Source organism: Sinohyriopsis cumingii, unplaced genomic scaffold (assembly GCF_028554795.1).
Source record: "Sinohyriopsis cumingii isolate HCF-2022 unplaced genomic scaffold, ASM2855479v2 utg000913l, whole genome shotgun sequence".
Classification (NCBI taxonomy): domain Eukaryota; kingdom Metazoa; phylum Mollusca; class Bivalvia; order Unionida; family Unionidae; genus Sinohyriopsis; species Sinohyriopsis cumingii.
This window is the reverse complement of record NW_028315943.1, coordinates 1,615,255-1,634,689: the sequence shown is the minus strand read 5'-3', so window position 1 is coordinate 1,634,689 and position 19,435 is coordinate 1,615,255. Positions and strand designations below refer to the sequence as shown.

At 34.8% G+C, this 19,435-nt stretch overlaps 1 long non-coding RNA gene across 1 annotated transcript; it reads right to left on the bottom strand.

Annotated features, from left to right (window-relative positions):
• Positions 1-681: 681 nt before the first annotated feature.
• On the bottom strand, positions 682-18,505 carry LOC149773029 (uncharacterized). Its single transcript, XR_016417495.1, has 3 exons — positions 18,341-18,505; positions 1,461-1,609; positions 682-1,175 (listed from the first exon to the last, which is right to left on the bottom strand). It is a non-coding gene; the product is annotated as an uncharacterized LOC149773029 (long non-coding RNA).
• Positions 18,506-19,435: the final 930 nt, after the last annotated feature.

Genomic DNA, 19,435 nt, shown 5'->3' with positions numbered 1-19,435 from the left:
AAACTAAAAATTGGATATGCGAGTTTTAAATAAGCTTTTAAAATAAATATTAAAAAGAATTTTGAATTTTGAACTCGCAGCCTCTTGTTTGACAGCAGGGACACACAGAAAAAAAGACAAAAGCCTTTGATGAAACGGGAAAGGCAAAAAATACAGTTATATATATATATATATATATATATATATATATATATATATATATATATATATATATATATATGTGTGTGTGTGTGTGTGTGTGTATATAACTGATAATGAACTCAACTTGAACAAAAAATATCAGAATCAGAAATGTACTTTCATTTGAGAGTCTTTCTCAAAATCAATTACAGGAAATATTCTCGTTTTCAGAATTCCTCTGTAATGCAAGCATATAGTATCTGGACAACAAAATTCATCTGGTATAAGAAGACATTTTTTGGGGAGGGGTGTGATGGATATGGGAGTTAGGTGAGCAGTTTAATTTTTTTATGGACCTAGTTTAAGTAGTTTCCACATAATTATTAAAAATTTTCTCGCTAATAAGATAAATGATGCTCTGTTTTCTTTATCTTATATATATATCTTATATATATATATATATATATATATATATATATATATATATATATATATATATATATATATATATATATATATATATATATATATATATATAAAGAAGAAATAATGCAAGACTGATTGATCCTGGAAGTATATGTGTTATTTGGGATATTTCATTACATCAAATTTCATGTAAGAATATTATGAATTTGTAGAAGTAACAAAGTAACGGTGATAGCAAGATTCTGACTAAATTTAGTCCAAACGAGAGACTAGATCTGGAACATCTAACACATGCTAGCAATTCAGTGAAACGATCTCACTTTCTGTATTGCATGATCACTCCAAAAATTTCTTATCATGGCCACTGAACAAGTCACGTAAAGCAGTAAGATCATGCTACTGAGAGAGTAATAACTAAGTTTTATGATTGGAAATCCGCAAAATATGACATTACTTCCGGTCTTCCCCGTCCATTATCGATAGGACTCATCCATGTTCGTGTAAAGCTGCACTTCACAGCTGCAGCTTTCCAATGGATACAGACAGTAACCCCGAAGGTAGTTGAGACATTTCAGGTCGCCACAGCACTTGGTTTTTCCCGGTATGCACGACTCCATGTACAGCGAACACTATAATAATAATAATAATAATAATAATAATAATAATAGTGTTGAAGTACAACATATGCTGGAAAATTGTTGTATTCATATGTTTTAATTCAGACATATTTCTAAGAGGTTTGTTCGAACAGATTCAATACCGCTGAGGTACATGTAGATTTCAATTGGCTTTAGCCCTATTAGCAGCAACAAATTCAGTTCATCAATGTTTCGTGATTTAATTTACAGATGGGGCTTACAACATATAAATGTGTTGAAAAAATACGGTAGGTAGAAAGGTGTGCATACACTCACTCCATTTGCCTGTTTGTGGAGCTCCATCGCCTTCATGTAACGTGACAAGACGTCGGAACGTTTTTCAGGAAGGGATTGGGCGTAGAAGCCGGCTGCCAGGCAAATGCAGATAGTCAGGTATAGAGGCCGTGTCATATTAATGTCAAGCTCTGAAAAGAACGAAAATAAGCAACGTGTTAATCAGACGAAGATATAGAAGGTCTTGAATTCGCATTCGAGAATGGCAAATGATATTAGTGTTGGAAAGTAAAATTAATTAACAACGATGACCAATTCTTCATCGATTCCACTAAAATATTGTACATGTATATATGCTATTTTAATACAGTTCTTACGTCGTTGACCTTCGATATGGCATTTGAAAGGTATGATACAAATCTGTCACAGCCCTGCCGAAAATTGTATACGAAAACCTTATAACTTCCATTACCATAAAAAGGTGACGTGATGTCCGCTTCATTTCTTTTCAATAGATTGACGGTTGAAGAGTGAGGATTAATGCCACCAAATATTAATGACAATATGTAATGGGATACAGATATGAGATATCCTGCCAATACAGCTGATAATGGGTTTTCAAGTTATTATATCACTTAATACTGGTTCATGCAGCTTGAAACCTACTGTTGAATGATGCGTAACAATGTCCCGAAACAGGAAATGCATAATTAGATCGTATCCCATTAGTAGAAAATATGGTAATCAAAACTATTAAAATTATATAGGCAACAATGTTTCTTTTTTTTTGTTTAAAGTATTTCTATTACGTTTTGGTCCGACTAGCTGCTAACAGCATTAATAGATGGGCACATTTTCATTCGGAAATCTGACACGTTAACCGTTTAGTATTTATCAAAAATGAAGTTGCGGTTCCAAACTGAGTGCAACATATCACGTTTGGTTATCTGATAGGATAATTGGTTGTTAATTGTGCAAAAAAAATTTTCATTTGGAAAATATGACAGATTCTTCCTGTCAACATAGAATTTTCCTTTCATGGGAGACGCGATAGCTAAGCTGGTAGAGCTTCTGACTCGAAATTCAAATATCGCGGATTTGATACCTGCCTAGTGTAGCGCAAGTTGGTTGCCAATGCGTGTTCTAGGAAACATGTCAAATGTACTCGGCATGATATTAATGTGTTAAAATTGCCATTAGAACCAACAGCCAAAAATAGCTATGTAAAGTGTAATAAGGACATAGCACTGAACTATGAGCAACAACTTTTCAATGGATTTTGACCGTTTACATGTGTCCTCTATCTAATTTCTATATACAGTAGAAGAATTGGTGTGAAATAAGAGAGTAGGTGAAAATATTATCTTTAAATAGAAGATAAATAAAGATAATGATAAATTTGAACATCCGAAGTTCCTAATTTCCGCAGTAGAATAGTGTGATTGAACAGGACTAATACTTTTCTAAATTTAGCATTAATACGTAAGAATGAAGCAACAGGTTTAGTCTAAATGTACACATTTCATCCAGTTCTTTTCTTGAAAAAATGACGTCAATCTCGTTAATATTAATTGACTGGAAATAAATGTTTTATATATAAGCAATCCTGGGTGAAGGTATTTTGCATACAGTACAGTCGCCTTTCAATAGCATATCATACATATGTAAAATGTAATATACTTTTTTAATGTTATAAATGTACAGTTCATCAAATGTATCGGAATTTATTACATCAAATTTTTTAGACTGCACTAAGATTCAACTCCAATTCACACAGTTTTTGGTGTCAAAAGAACAATCTTTTATTGTATATTTTGTGTTATGCTGAAGAACAGAGCATCGTTATCTTTACTCGTAAATGGAATACTCTTGTTTGGTTTAATAGTATTTATTTACAGAAGTCGTCATGAAATTTAAAGGATAGAGCAACAAGCATAAGCTTATTTCAAGCTCTGTCTTCATCAAAAGTAATTTTTACTCATATAATGTGGCTGAAGTGATTATTGACGTCATAACACTAAAAACATTGACGTCATAACACTACAAACATTGACGTCAAAACCTGCAACCATTGACGTCATAACACTACGAACATTGACATCATAACACTGCAAACATTGACGTCATAACATTGCAAACATTGACGTCATTTATTTTTGTATAATAATAATAATAATAATAATAATAATAATGAGGACTTTGTATAGCGACTAATCTTTAGAAGCTCTGAACGCTTTATAACATTAAACAACACCTAAAAGATAAAAAAACATAATAATATTATTACAAAAACAAACACCATGAAATTAGAAAAACATTAAAAAATAAAAAACATGCTGAGAATATTTCAGATAGGAAACATTATTAGATCTTTAAGTTTGCTCTTGCAGTCGAAATAAGTGAGTTTTGAGAGCCCTCTTGAATGTGATCACTGTGTCTTTGTGTTAAGTTCAGTGGGCAGTTCATTCCACGTTGCTGGGCCCTGGTATGCAAAAGAACGCTGTCGATATGACTTTGTTTTCATAGTGGGAATAATGAGCATAAGATTGTCAGAAGAGGAGCGTAAGTATCTTGATGGTGTGTACTCATGGGTGAGGTCTGATAGGTATGTTGGATTAGAGTCCGACAGTGAAACGTAGCACAGAGAACAACTTTTGTGTTTGATTCTGGATCGAATGGATAGCCAGTGTAGGGTACAGAGCAGCGGGGAGGTGTGCTCTGATCGTTGTACTCTAAGTATGATCCGAGCAGCTGTGTTTTGAACCTTTTGAAGTTTCTGGAGCAGATATTGAGATGAACCAGACAGAACTGAGTTACAATAGTCCAGTCTTGAAAGTACTAATGAACACACAAGTGTTTTAGTGGCATCAGCTGAAAGATATTTGCGAATTGAGCTGATGCGTCTCAGCTCAAGATATGCAGCCTTGCATATGTTCACGACATGTTGGTACAATGTGAGAGTACTGTCCAGAGTAACACCTAGGTTTCGTACTGATTGTGTGAATTTAATGTTGGTATTGCTGATATTTATTGTTTGAGGTAAAGGATGTGAATGAGAAAGACTTGGTGTTGTGATCAGAATGGCCTCAGTTTTGTCATCATTCGTCTGCAGCTTGTTACATGTCATCCATGATTTCACACCAGAAATGAACCTCTCTACACCTTGGATGGTAGCATCAACTTCAGTTGGGTGAATAGATTTGTATATTTGGGTGTCATCTGCATACAATTGGTGAGACACTGGATGATGAGAGCGACTGAGTGTACATAATGAAGAGAACAGACCCCTGTGAAACACCACAACATAGATCAACTGGGCTGGAGTGTATTCCATTTGCAGATACAATTTGTGTACTGTTGACCAAGTAGGACTTGAACCACAGTAAGGCTGTATCATGAATGCCAAATACATGCTGGAGAGGGTCAAGTAATATATCATGGTCTATTGTGTCAAATGCTGCAGACAAATCAAGGAGGGTGAGGACTGTAATCTTTCCGCTATCCAAAGCAGACAGAATGTCATTAACTACTTTTAGACGATTAGTTTCAGTACTGTGGCAAGGGCGATATGCAGATTGTACATTGCTAAAAAGACTTTGAATTTAGATGAGATACAAGCTGGGATAGAACAACCTTTTTTAAGATTTTTGATATGAATGGGAGATTAGAAACTGGGCGGTAGTTCTTTAAATCGTTATGGTCTAGTGTTGGTTTCTTCAGCAGAGGCTTTATAATGGCAGTTTTGAAAATGATGGGAATTCCCCAGATGAGGGAGAGAGGTATTAATAACAGCAGTTAGTGAAGGCAATAATGGATCTAAGCACTCAAGCAGCAGTGATGTTGGAATTGGATCAAGTTCACATGACTTTGGTGCACTCTTCATCAGGATTGTACGTACAAAATCCACAGAGACAGGTTCAAATGCTGCTAATGGTTGCCGCTCAAATTCTGTATCCCAACTGTATGGTGACGACGAGTCAATTGAAATTGTGGTGTCAAGCTTATCTCTAATGGTTTGTACTTTGTCACGGAAGAAATTTGCAAACATGTCCAGAAGGTCGATTGGAGAGAAGGTAGTTGGAAGTGGTGTACATTTGTTCCTTGACATTAGCTGGTTAGTAATCTCGAAGAGCTCTTTGTAGCTGAAACTTTCCATGATCTTAGTAGTGTAGTGGGCTGATTTGCGTTTGAATAGTGATCCTGGTGGAAAGCCAGAGCCTCTCAGCTTTACGGCGGTCTCCTCTTTTAGCAGTGCGAAATTGGTCCCTAACACTGCTATACCATGGAGAACACTTTTGAATTGATACTCTGCACTTGGTAGCTTGGGCATGTTTGTCAAGCAATGAACGCAGACAGTTATCGAGTTGTTCTGCGGTAGGAGGTAAGCAAGTTGTTAGGTTAGTTTGGATGTCGTGCATTAGTTTGGTTCTATTTATCATACGGAGGTTTCTCTTAGTAGCAGAAAAATGTGGAGGGTTATGGACTGATACGTCAAGATGTCATATAATGCAGAGGTGATCTGATGCAAGGTCATGGGATACCAGGGAGGACCGTAGAATGTTATCATCCGGTCTATGAAGAATCCAGTCTAAAATGTGACCATGTTTATGGGTAGGTTGGTTAACTGACTGTTTGTAATTGAAAACATTAATGGAATCTATGAGTTTTGACGTATCTGAGTTTCCGGGACAGTCAATATAAAAGTTGAAATCTCCAAGAATAATCAGGTTGCCACCTATCGAATTTCCATATTCCAGGAGATTCGGAAACTGCTCCAAAAAGAGAGAGTCAGCCAGCTTATTTTTTCTACTAGGAGGAGGGCGGTATAGGCAGAAAAATGGACTGACCTTTGCTTCAGTGTGAGTGTGGTTTTGACTAGTTCAAACGATGTGTGGTCCAAAATTGAATGTTGTGGTGTGGTTATGACGTTTCATCAAGGAGTACTTTTGTGATGACAGCAATTCACACCTCCGCGAGAGTTACGGGGGAACGACTTGATGCAGTAACCAGTGGGTGTTAGATTGCCTGATGTTTTTAGCCATGTTGATGTGAGGAAAAAGACGTCAATATACTGGTCGTTGATAAAATTAACTATTTCTATGCGTTTTTCCGGTGGTCCTACTGATTGGGCATTGAATAATGCAATACGCAGAGGTATCTCTTGGATAGTTGACATGAAGGTTGACGAATTAATAGGGATTTGAATTAGGTTATCTAAATTAACGGTAGAAGTTTTTAATTGTCGAGCCGGAAAGGGCATAAGGGAGATAACTGTAATTCTTCTTCCTGTTCTACGCCGGCCAGTTTTGAAACAACGTTTCTTTTTTCGCTTCTGTTTACATTTAGGTAATGATGAATTTAGTCCCAGTTCGTTTAGTCTAGAGCACAATGTAGTGTGGAGAGCCAACGAGTGGTCATTTAAAGCAATTAATGAGGGTCCATCATAGCATAAACGAGTAGACTGGCGAGTATCACGTGATTTGTTCAAATGGAAGTTGTAGCAGTGGAGTAAGACAGTTAAGAAAAAGTCTAATTGTTCTCGTTTCCAAAACAAGGAGATGAAGAAACACATACAAACTGAACAGCCAATATATAATGAATACAAAAACGTAGACGAAGACAGGCTATCTTGTTTAGAAATCCAATATCTGAAACCGACGACACAGAAATAATTAGCTACCACTCCTCTTCATGTGTGCGAAAATATATCTGTCGGATGTTTTACGTCAAGTACACTTATACGTTTTCAAAGGCCGGGCAACAAAATCTTCTTACATAATTAAAGAAAAAATTGTAGTGAAGTGCCTTTTTCAGGAACATACCACATTAGTCAACACAGGCTGTTCCAGTGGAAGAATTCAAACCAGCATCTTATCAATTTCGAATTTGCATGCTAACCACTGAGAAGGGAGCCACATGTAGACCAGTTTGTAAAGTGTCGGACTCGTAATCCAATGATTGTGGGTTCGACACTCGACCATTCAAGTCCGGTCGGCTGCATCGGTGTATCTTTGGGAGAGGCACGTAGCTCTCATTTCTTTGGTATGATATAGCCCAAAATGTGTTAAAAGTGCCGTTTAAACCAACATGAAATAAACGTACCACTAACTACTGAACCACCGCGGCCTCCTGCTGTACATAGAAATATGTATGATTTGCAAAAGTAGGGCATGGGAAGTAATCCTAAACTTCCAACAGATAACAAAATTATTCTAGTCTTGCCGTGTTTCTTACAAGCCTACCGTTTATTCTTACAAACATACACTGTAGAAAAAAAGACATGAATTTATCACAGTATTTTATTTGTATATTCCTTTCCAATTGCAGCGTTTTATTTGAATATTACATTTCCAATCAAAATGTTTAATTTGTATTTTATATTTACAATCGCAGCGTCTTATTTGAATATTACATTTCCAATCAAAATGTTTAATTTGCATATTATATTACATTTCCAGTCACAGCTTTTGACTTGTATATTACATTTGCAATCAAAATGTTTTATTTGTATATTATATTTCCAGTCACAGTGTTTTATTTGTATATAACATTTCTGGATACACAATTTCTGTGTAAACGTCTTACATTTGAGATTCAAACACTGTGACCGAAATGTAGTAACTTCCTGTCAATGAAAAGATTTGTCACTAATCCAACATGGTACTGCACCTTTATCCATAATGATCGTGCAGATAAATCGTTATAACAGTATAGGCAGAAAATTTATTTCGTATAAGAACTATGTTTCGAGGGTTGATGTTGGTACGTATTAGAAGGATATTACACTCCATATACATTGTATCATATCCAGGAGATGGGAGCTAAGTGGAGATGGGAGCTAAGTGCCGTTGCCAGGGATAGATTTAGGCAACAGACCCTGTTTGCTGGTGCGGGTTCTCGGGCTTACTAACCAGTACGTATATGTTACTAACCAGCACTCACAACTACTTTCACCTACACCTACTAACCAACCCGCATTCTTACAGACTAGAATCCATATCTACTGTTAATATAAATCATTACCTATATTTTAGATTTTTCTCTCTTTTGGTAAATTTGCTTATATGATACTGATGGTATAAATATATATAATCAAAGAAACCAACTCATAATAACACTAAAATTACAGAGACTAAATGTTGTAGTAAAATTCCAAATGCTGTTAAAGACCATAGAGGCTACTGAAAAAGATCAGGAAAAAATGTAAATGACATGTGCTACTATTTTAAATTTTGTATTTTTAAGCATTAAAATTTTAACCGAACACGGACTCAAGCGGAGACCGAAATTAAACCCTGGAAGTAATATACGAATTATGGCAGTGATTAAAAGTGAACTAAAATTGCAACACAAAAACGGAATTTAGAGGAGATTAGACAATTGCCGGAACAGTCTATAAAAAAGGAATATATTAAAATAATAATATAATTATGAAACTGTGACGAACTTGAGCTGTTACATAAAAATTTCAGGAAGATATTGAAAGGTATCGGTACGACAGGAAGTAGTGCTTGTATTCTGAAACCTATACAGAGTTTTGTGGAAATCATAAGAAAATCAGATTTTTTTTTCTTCAAAATATGGCGAGACTAAAAGTAATACTTAAATTTCAAAATGACCAATGACTCAAGTGAGGACTGAAGAAAAATCCAGAACAAATATAAAAGGTATATTTGAACCTTAAAGAAGTATTAAACTTCTGAACCTTTCACGAAGTTTAGTGGATAGTATGGAAAAATCCGAATCAAAATTTGTAAACACGACCGAAACTAAATATAATAATAAAATCCCCAAACTAATACGAAATTTAGTATATGCTACGAAACGACCGACAAACTGAAACACTGGTAAAAGTAAATGAAGCCCTAAAAAGCCAAAAATTGTACGGAATTTAGATGAGACGTTTACACCCATAATCAGAACATTTGTATTAATATGTGGCGGAAACAAAAACTGCTACAAACATTCAGAATCTGTATGGATTCCAGCAGAGGCTTAAAAAATCCAGCAAAAATGTAAAGTTTATTGGCCTCAACAATACTTCGTGCCGAAATTCCAAAATAATAACGGAATTTGGCAGACAATAACAGTCTCCTTTTGTTCTAGCACTAGTTTTAGGCAATTAAGCAGAGACTGAAGACATCTGGAAAAATAAAAATTATGGCCGAGACTAAATACAGTACTAAACTTAAGAAACTTAATTCAGTAAAACCTTAGACCGTTCCGGTGGCCTAGTGGTTACAGCGTCCTCTCCGGATGCGGGAGATCGTGGGTTCGAACCCCGGCCGAGTGATACCAAAAACTTATAAAAATGGTACTAACAGCTGCCTCGCTAGGCGCTCAGCATTAAGAAGTTAGTGTTAGGACTGGTTGGCATGGTGTCAGGATAATGTGAGTGGGTGGGACATCATGCTACATGTCTGCAGCATGATGCCCAGGTGCTAGACATCACTATAAACTGCCAAAATGCAGACATCGTAGCGATATGACTGAATTTTTTTAAAGCTACGTTAAAAATCCAAATCACACACACACACACACACACACACACACACACACACAGAGTAAAACCTTAAATGAAATTCCGAAAAAATATGGAACAATTCGAAAATTTTAAATGACATTTAAACCTTTTTTAAAAATACAGTTAAATTACACAGCATGAATCATGCTTAGCAGAGAATAATAAAGACCATTACGAGAAAATGTTAGCGTTGTAAATAGCATTTAAAATCCAGTTAGCTGTAGCTCGTGAGTCCAATGTGCCGCGGAGTAGTTTGACAACGAAGTCTTTGGGGAGAAAGTTAAAATTTGGCTTTAGTACTGCGGCCCTGACGCAAGGGAGACAAATTATATAAAATATAGTCGACAAAACCGATTAACACACAAGCGTTACTAAATGCTAGAAAGATGTATTGATCCAGACAAGAAAAGATCCCTTCGGATACCCTTAAAATACCACAGCGCCTGTAGAGATAAAAGTGAAGAGAAACGACACTGTCCACAACATTAAAGAAATTGTACCCCTAATCGTAAGAATAGATAACAGACGTTCCAAGAGAGAGCCAAGACAAATGTTATCTGTGTCAAGAGCAACGACATTGACTTTTTGAGTGTCCTCCTCACAAGACGAAATTGAAGAAAGAGAGAAGGGAGGAGAAAACGAGATTGTATAACAAGAAGAACCATTTCACTCAAAAGAAATTCATACCCAAGACACTGACGTGAAAAAGGTCTTTCTTGACATGTTAAAAAATTTGTTGTTATTAGTATTCACGATAAACACTAAACTATATTCTTCTTCTTCCATTATTATTATTATTATTATTATTATTATATGGACATTCATAACCACGTATAAAGATTTGTTTTGATTTGGCAACCATTTATTAGCATCTTTTTTTTCGGAGAGATACAGGTGGTCCTGAAAAGTGTTGTTGCTTTTAAAAAAGTCATAAAATGGATATTCCATCATCAGTTGCAACTGTCTTAATTATCTGCATCGTCTGAGTCTATCGCCGCTGCCACCGTCATCATCCATATTATAATTGCTGCAGTTGCTGCTGGTGGTTATGATTGGGGGTGGGGACAAGGCATAAGATGGATTGTATTGATCCCTCAGCTAGGATTTGACGTGCGTAAAATGTGTGACAGTAATCATCACATATATCCATTCTCTACCTTCATCTGTTATTTATGTAAGGGTGAGGGTTGTTAAGTGTCCGAGCAAGTGATAGGACCCGTTACATATCTTACATCCCTTTCAAACGAGTTTGTACGTGTGTATTGTTGGATAGTAAATAATCTTTACTAATTAAAATTATGTGTGATAATAACAACATGCCATGTGTCACCTTTCAAATAAGTTTGCATGCATGAGTGTGGCTGTTCAATAGCAAGAGGGTGTCTTTTTTCATAAGTTGAAATGAGTAACCCATATCTATTCATATTCCATCATCGGTTTTATTTGGAAGGGTGGGTGTTGGATGATAATTATGTGAATTGATGGCCATCACACAACTCTCCTTTCTTTGTGTGGATGGGTGTAGGGTAGTCAAAATAGGTGACTGATAGTCATTAGGTGTTATGTCTCATCATTTTTAGGGTTGAATCAAAAGAGTGTAGCATGCGCTGACAGCCTCGCTTTTTGTTAACCCTGAAAGGCGCTTTTCAGAACCACTGAGATTTCTAGAAGTATAAATACTATTCAGCATTAAGAATCCAATCATATTGTGTCATTATTTCGATATTAATTCTTTTTACCGTTTAAATTTGTTAAAATTGCAGTAAATTTTTTAATTTATAATTTTTTGTTTACCTAGAGTTTTACAAGATAAAGAATTTCGTTTTTGCAGGTTTACATTACATAATTTTTCCGGAATATTTGTTTTAGTCTCAAATTTCAATTTGTATGATTTGAACTTAATAAATTTGTTTTGCAATTCGTAAAAGTCTTTTTTGTTTTGGCATTTCGTGTTCATCTGTGACGAATGTGTATTAATTACTGATTTATTTCCAGTAGTCATTGTCGATTTTTTTTTCTTTCGGGTATTTTATATACATATTTTGAGACTTTTTTTTAAGTTTAGAAATTATATCCTGAAAAAGCCCAGATTAGAGTATAATATTGGAATGCACAATATTCTCAATTTATTTTCCAACCGTTGTCGTCTTTCAAGTTTTTCTTTCTTCTTCAAATTTTATTTTCATCCCTCGACGGCTATATAGATTGTATGGGTATCATTATTTGCTACAATTTCCCACATTTCCAGAAGAGCACTATAAATTTCAGCATCTATCTTAAATTCACTTTCACTAGTATTTCTACTTTAGCGAGTTCTTTCTTCCCTGAATCGGCATTTAGCACACGTATTAACTGGAAGTAATACCTACTCCAACTTTAGTAGTGTTTTCAGACTTAAATGCAATATTACGGAAACTGTGCCATGCAATATTTTGAAAACTGTGCCATGCAATATTTTGAAAACTGTGCCATACAATGTTTTGAAAACTGTGCAATACAATATTTTGTATAAAAAAAAACGAATGTTGGCTTATCAGGTATGGAAGATTCAAAATCAGGTTTAAACACAAACCTTCATCTTTAACCTTTAAGTACATTTAGGCCATCATTTGCGGTGAGTGAAATAAGTGGCCTATAAAGACAAGTAGTTGCTTAATAAAGGCTTAATACGACGATAATGGTGAAAATGACCGTAAAATGTCTCTTTCAAATCTTGTTACACGCAATGGGTCTTATACCAAGCAAATCAAACTACTGCGTGGGCGTAGCATGACAGTCAATTGTTTCTCCCTTTTTCCAAGATCTTCAGGACATAAGTCGTTGTCAAGGGAAGGGTTCTTAAACGCGAATACTACAAATAATTTTGTGTAAGGACCTAACGACCACAGATAAACTATAATTTAACACTTGCATGTTTTTATATTCTTGTTCACATCTTTATATATCATTAGTAAGCCTTTCCGAATTCAATCTCAGTACTTCACGTCATGCAATACACAACACCATTCAAACGTCTCCTACAAAGAATGATCCGTATCTCAAATTACTAACCACGTTAAACACGTAAACCTAAAAATATTCAGATAATACCCAATGCTATGAAATTAGGGAGTGTCCATTTTTCGAAACTAATCCATGTTATCATAAAGTCTCGTGAACACTGAGCATTATGACACTTGTACCTAGAAACTAGTTAATTACTCGGACTGATAAATATCTTCCCTACGCCGACTTCCAATAATCAACAAATTAATCACTAAAAGCTAAGTTATAAACGGAAACGTAAATATAAATAGTACATACCCTAGGTTTATAACTATATGTATCCTAAGTCTACAAAATTACCCCTCCTCATCACACCCTACCCACTCACTCCCACGCACCACCACTACCACCACCACCACCGACCTTTGTCCTATTGAATTAGCGATCGCAAGGAGCGTGTAGGACGTGTTTTGTATAACGACCAAAATGATATATAAAACTGAAATGAATTGGGGCTATAATGAAAGAGTTACATTTATTCAGTTCTTTCGTACATGTATTTGTGGTGCACTTGTTATAAAGTTTTATATCATAAAGGTATATCAAACCTTCCATAGAGCAAAATTAAAAATCAATTGATTTAAGAGTAGTTGAAACAGGTATATTTTGTACAAGCGAGTAGATTTTGTTTAAAAGTAGTCAGGCGATCGTCAATCTTTGTTTGGAATTTTCTATAATAAGTTACGTAGATTATTTATTGCGTCTTAAATCAAAACAGTTGCCGATTGAAAATGTCCTTGAATGCTTAAGTGAGCTCTTTGGGGAACTGAAGAGTTATAGTCCTAAGGCAGTACTATAATTTTTGAAAAAGCCAATCTACGTTGGGTTCAGAATTGATTTAAAAAACATTCATATTTTTTTTTCTTCTTTCGTACCTTTTAGTACCTGCAAGAAAGCTGACGCGCTTTATGTCTATAGCTTTTGATCGATTTGGGTCCAAACATTAGCTTGATTAATATACGAAGTCTTAAATACAGGCACATAAACTCTGCACAAATTGTCTATATCATTTTGTTAAATCTTACAAGAAGTGCTTCTCTATACGACACATGACATGTTCCCATTCGTAAAGGGGACAGAGGTAAATGAACGGTTATTTAAGCTAATTTGTTTTCCTAGTCCTGGAAAATTTACACCAAGCAGCAGATTCGTGAAAAATAATTTTGTTTAAATATTGTACGTGTCGCAATTTGCGTTTTAAGCACAACTATTTGAACACTTTTACCATAAATAAGAGCTATCAACACAAAAACTAATGAAGAGGAAAAAGATGAATACATTGCCAGCAACTGAAGCGATTAAAGTAACAAATGTAAAATTACTCATTTATTAAGTAACTAAGTAGCAAAAGGGGGCAGGTTGAGAAAGTGTACTTTGATTACTTGTTTAATAAATTGTTTTAAATATTACTGTCTAAATATTGAACAAAATATTATATTTAAATGTTTCTTTTCTATTTGTTTGAATTCAAAAATACCTACCCACTGCTGCAATCATATCATTCCGAAGTCAATCATATTGTCCGAAATCAATCATACTGTCCGAAGTCAAATTCTTGTCATGTTTACTACCCATGAAATTTTATTTGGGTTTATTCTAAATTCTGCATATAAAATGCTGTACACCATTGTTATATATTTCCGTTTGCTAGAATGTACAATTTGAATAAATATTTAGTAATTCAAAGGAGTCTAATTATTCTAAAAGAAACTTATTCAACTCATCATGCACAACATCATCTTGCGTTGATTGTTTAACACCAAAAAAATATTTTAAGTTTATTAAAACGCCAATTAACTCTTTCAACAACATGCCCTTGCTTACGTTCCCACACTATAACACCATATGATATCACTGGAATAAAAGGAATCTCAAATAAATTGTTGGCCGGTGTGTCAGTGAATCTATATCAGTACTTATAGAATGCAGACAAAGACTTAATGCCTTCTACTCCTATGTTTCTTTTCTGTCTTAAGAGGGTTCTCTTTATGTAAGGTTATGATATAACCTTCTGACCATATTAGACCATTATACAAATTAAACTAAATAGAGATGGACATAAGACAATGGCTCTGTTGAACAATATGTTTTAAATTCATTCAAAACTTTACCCGGACCCGCATTTTGATTATGGTTCGATTGATTTACGGTGATGATTAAGGTGTTTGTGTATTTTCTTCTCTCATGTACTGCATGCAATACATGGCATGTGTCGTCATAATTGTAACGTCGGCGCGAGGCTGTTATAACTACTGGACCACATTCATAACTTCCTGGTCATTCCTGTGATTGATACCTTGAAGGTATTTTGACCACCTCGGCTATACACAGTACAAGGATTGACGAAGAAGCTGTGAATGCATCGAGCCATTTTCATTCGTATCTTCTCCGTCAATCATACTGTCATTGTAACTGAAATAGCCAAGGTAGTCCGAATAGACTATAGTTTCTTTTCTGCGAAGAAATTTCAGACGAAAAAATGTATGATTTTTCAGTAAATTGCTGTTACATTGGAGGCACATAATTACGCTATACCTCCTGTTCTTCTAAAACAAATATGTCACACAATAAAACAATTATTTCAGATATTAACAGTGGTTTCTTTACATGTCGATCACAAATACACATATAGATAGCCATGAAAAGATCACTCGACAGACCAATGGACTTTTACAGTCATAACTGGTAACAAAAAAAGACTGTTATGACTCTAAATTCCTGCGGAAAAATGTTGTGCTTCAAATGGCCATACCTAATTAGTAGTGCTATTGATGCTCTTTGATAATTCCTAAAATAAATGTATACCTTTGCTAGTTAAATTAACATGAAATACCTGAAGATCGCTTATGCTTATATTGGCACTTCCCATCCTTTTCAATATCTGTCTAGAATTATACATAAAGGACCATTACAAGTCTTTGGAAATCAGGAAAATATAGGAATTTTAGAATTATATTACAAAACAGGGTGTCGTAGACCGCCTGGGCGGAGATTAACATGGATGGTAGTTATAAATGACACGGAAGGACATTTATTGCAGTTTAATGGGTTTTTGTTCAAAACGAATCGCATCAGAACAATTTCACGAAGAACCACAAAAGCCATAATCATTAGCACTGAAGCCACTCATATGCTAAAGTCTGTCAGATGCTGCCACTATAAAGAACCCGATATTCATCAATTTGCAGTATATTGTTTCACTTTCGACAAATTTAATAGAAACAGAGTATCTTTGTCAGGACTAATTACTTTGTGGTGTCAATTTTCAACCAAGCGAAAACCTTGCAGACTTCCCAGCCACATCAGGTTGACGAGTTTCTCTACAACTTTAGACAATATTTATTTTTCTTCTTCATAAATAGTCACGCAGGCCAGAACAGGTTGGTTGCCTATGAGTGTCTGTTCTTGAGAAAGGATCTCAACTCTTATTTTTTTAGGCATGATACAGACAATAAAGTGTTAAATATGCCGTTCAAACCAGCATCCCCGACCACTTTATTCATACAAGGTATCCAATCTTTTTCCCAGTAACACATTTCCTTCCATTTTTTCAACCCGTCCACCGTCGTTTGTTGGTCTTGGTAAAATACTAATTCTTTATATAGATGTCCAATGTCATTTTTCGCCTTTACATATTTATCAGCTACAGACATTCATTATCATGAATATTTCTGCGCAATTGATGGCGCAGATTTAAAACAAACGAAGGCACCGACGGTTGTCGAAACAACGTTAGGTTTAGAGTTGTTTAACCGTTTTCGCGATTTTGTTTGATTTCAGTGAAATAGCCCCATTGTTGTTTAGTACCGAATTTCTGCCCAAACACTGTTTCAGCCTGTTTATTGTGAACGATGACGTTTAATAATGAGCAGTAAGCGTGTTATCACCAGACCCCTAAGTTTCATTCCAGTTTCAGAATTTCTTCTCAAATTTAAGATTATTTTGCATACGATACGTAGTAAATGTCAACAAGAGATTGCATAGTAGAGATGGAATATTGTATTCTTTCTTTGTGCATATGTCTTTAGGCCTCTTTAAATTGTTATTCCTTAACAGAATTGTGAAAATTTCAGTTTTCCATAAGATTTTTCTCTGACAAATTGGTACATTGTCCTGAGGAACTTTTAAATATACTGAACATCAACGTAAGGCATGTTTCTTGGAACGATTCTGAATTATAATATTAACTCACATGTAAAATCAAACCATTCGTGAAAGTTTTTTGGGGGTTGATTCTGTGAAGACTTACATATTTACCATATGCAGATAATAAAGATACACGAGATGTTGGGTTTGGTATCAATATTCATTTATAAATACATTTATAGAACAACGCAAAAAAAATTAAAACGAGATTTTGCGACTGCATTCTTCTACAAACATTTTGAAAGATATATTTTCAGATAGAAAGACGACATGTACATTTCATTGTTATGCTGCAACATTTTTTAACACAAAGATCCTTGCTGATAAAAGGTTAGATTTATCTTAATTTTAAACAAAGCGAAATACGTTTAAGCCATGTTGATAATACAATGTCAAACAGAAACATGAAATTCTACTTTAGAGAGCGAATTTGAGTTGCCTCAAGATGATTGTCATAAAATGATATCAAGGTATACATCATACGTAGGAAAACAAAACAAATTTAATGAACAGTAAATAAAATAAATCAGCAATATAAATTTTAATTGAAAGAAACGAAAATGAAATAAAGCGATGTTAGAGACTATTAAAGGAGGAATGCATGCAGAAGTACATAATTGTTACTGAAATACGTCGCTCTCCAGTAGTTTTTGTATTATGCGCCTTCTTGGTTACAATTACAAATGTTGTTGTACTGCTCTCTGTTAGTATGTACGTCCGCCCATAATTCGTTGTAGGTGATTTGAGAAAAATTATATATATAGTTTCTGACTTGTGGACATGTGCATATTTAGCCAGCATAATGATGGCTCAACAAGAAACTCACCTAGGATAACTAACTCTGGTTGGGTTATATACGTACATGTTCATGCAATTATTTAAGCAATGGTTTTCTCAACATTTATGTATTTTATAAGTATTTCAAAGTGATGACCTTCTATATGCATATTTTGATAACCTCGTTTAATATTTATGCACTTTGAAAGCATTTTCAGTGTTTTGGAGGGCTCATTAATGTTGTTCACTTCCTGTAAATTTGCTTCCGTCAGTTGCTCTGGTGAAATTAAGACAGACAATATAATGAATTTTATCCTCCAAAATCAGAGAATAAAAAAAAGTCACAGGTAGAAAATAACAACAAAACAGGAACAAGGACAATTCAACATTTTTCATTAAGGATAGAAGAAAAAACAGTATCAGTACTTACGTCTTTTCTCACGTAGTTTCCTCAAAGGTCTGTATCTACACTCCCAGGTCAGTGAAGAGCGAATTAATTTATATCAACACAATTTCGCTGTTGACGATCTGGTTTACATACATCCTTTCCAGCATTAAGTCGGTCTTCTCACTGTGATGTCAGCCATTATCAGCGGATTTATAATTAACTGAGTGGGTTGCCAATTGATGCACAGGGGACTGGTTTTGATGACAAGGGTGTGATACAGTCTCTGTGGATAAATAAATCAGCCTAACACATTCACCGCTATTGTTATCTTAAAACAATAAATATGAATAATGGGTGTCAATAGATGGAAATACTCTAGAATCAAGTGATATATAATCTTTCAATAAATGGATGTGTATTAGCTGTAATGATCGGATGTGTGAAAAATGGTTTAATTGACATATTGGGAAATATTTCATCTTAGAGCGACACAGAGACATTTTCAATAACTATGCGATCATGCTAAATGCAAAATATTATAAATATTTATCGAACAATTCTGCATGCATTGGTTTTCAACTTTTGACAGGTTATAAATATACGTACATTATATTCGCATCAATAAATAATGAAATTGGGTAGAATCCGTTTATTTTATAGAAAGCAATGGCATTAATTGATGAAAAATATGGAATACTCCATCATTATTAGCTATCGACGGTCTGAGCTTACCTTGCTACGTGTGGATTGTTTGTCATATTGAAATATGATTTATTTTTAATGCAAGTGAGTATACTGAGTCCTACGTTGCCAAATAGTACCATCAAACGATAGAGACACGATCTTGTATTGTATTAATGCTCGTTAAAACAGCTCAGTGTGTGTGTGTGTGTGTGTGTGTGTGTGTGTGTGTGTGTGTGTGTATTGGTGGGGGAGGCTAGTTTGTACATTTCCAAAATACTCGGTTGAAGTGAGCAACATTTGCACATGATTGGTATATGTTCAAGTGTGCTAATTTAAACATGTAAGCATTAACATATCTGATATGCGTTCATATGTGTTTTTTCGATAAATGTACACATTAGAGACACAGCTTTCCCAAATTGTAGTCAGCATAAAGAAATGATAATATATGAG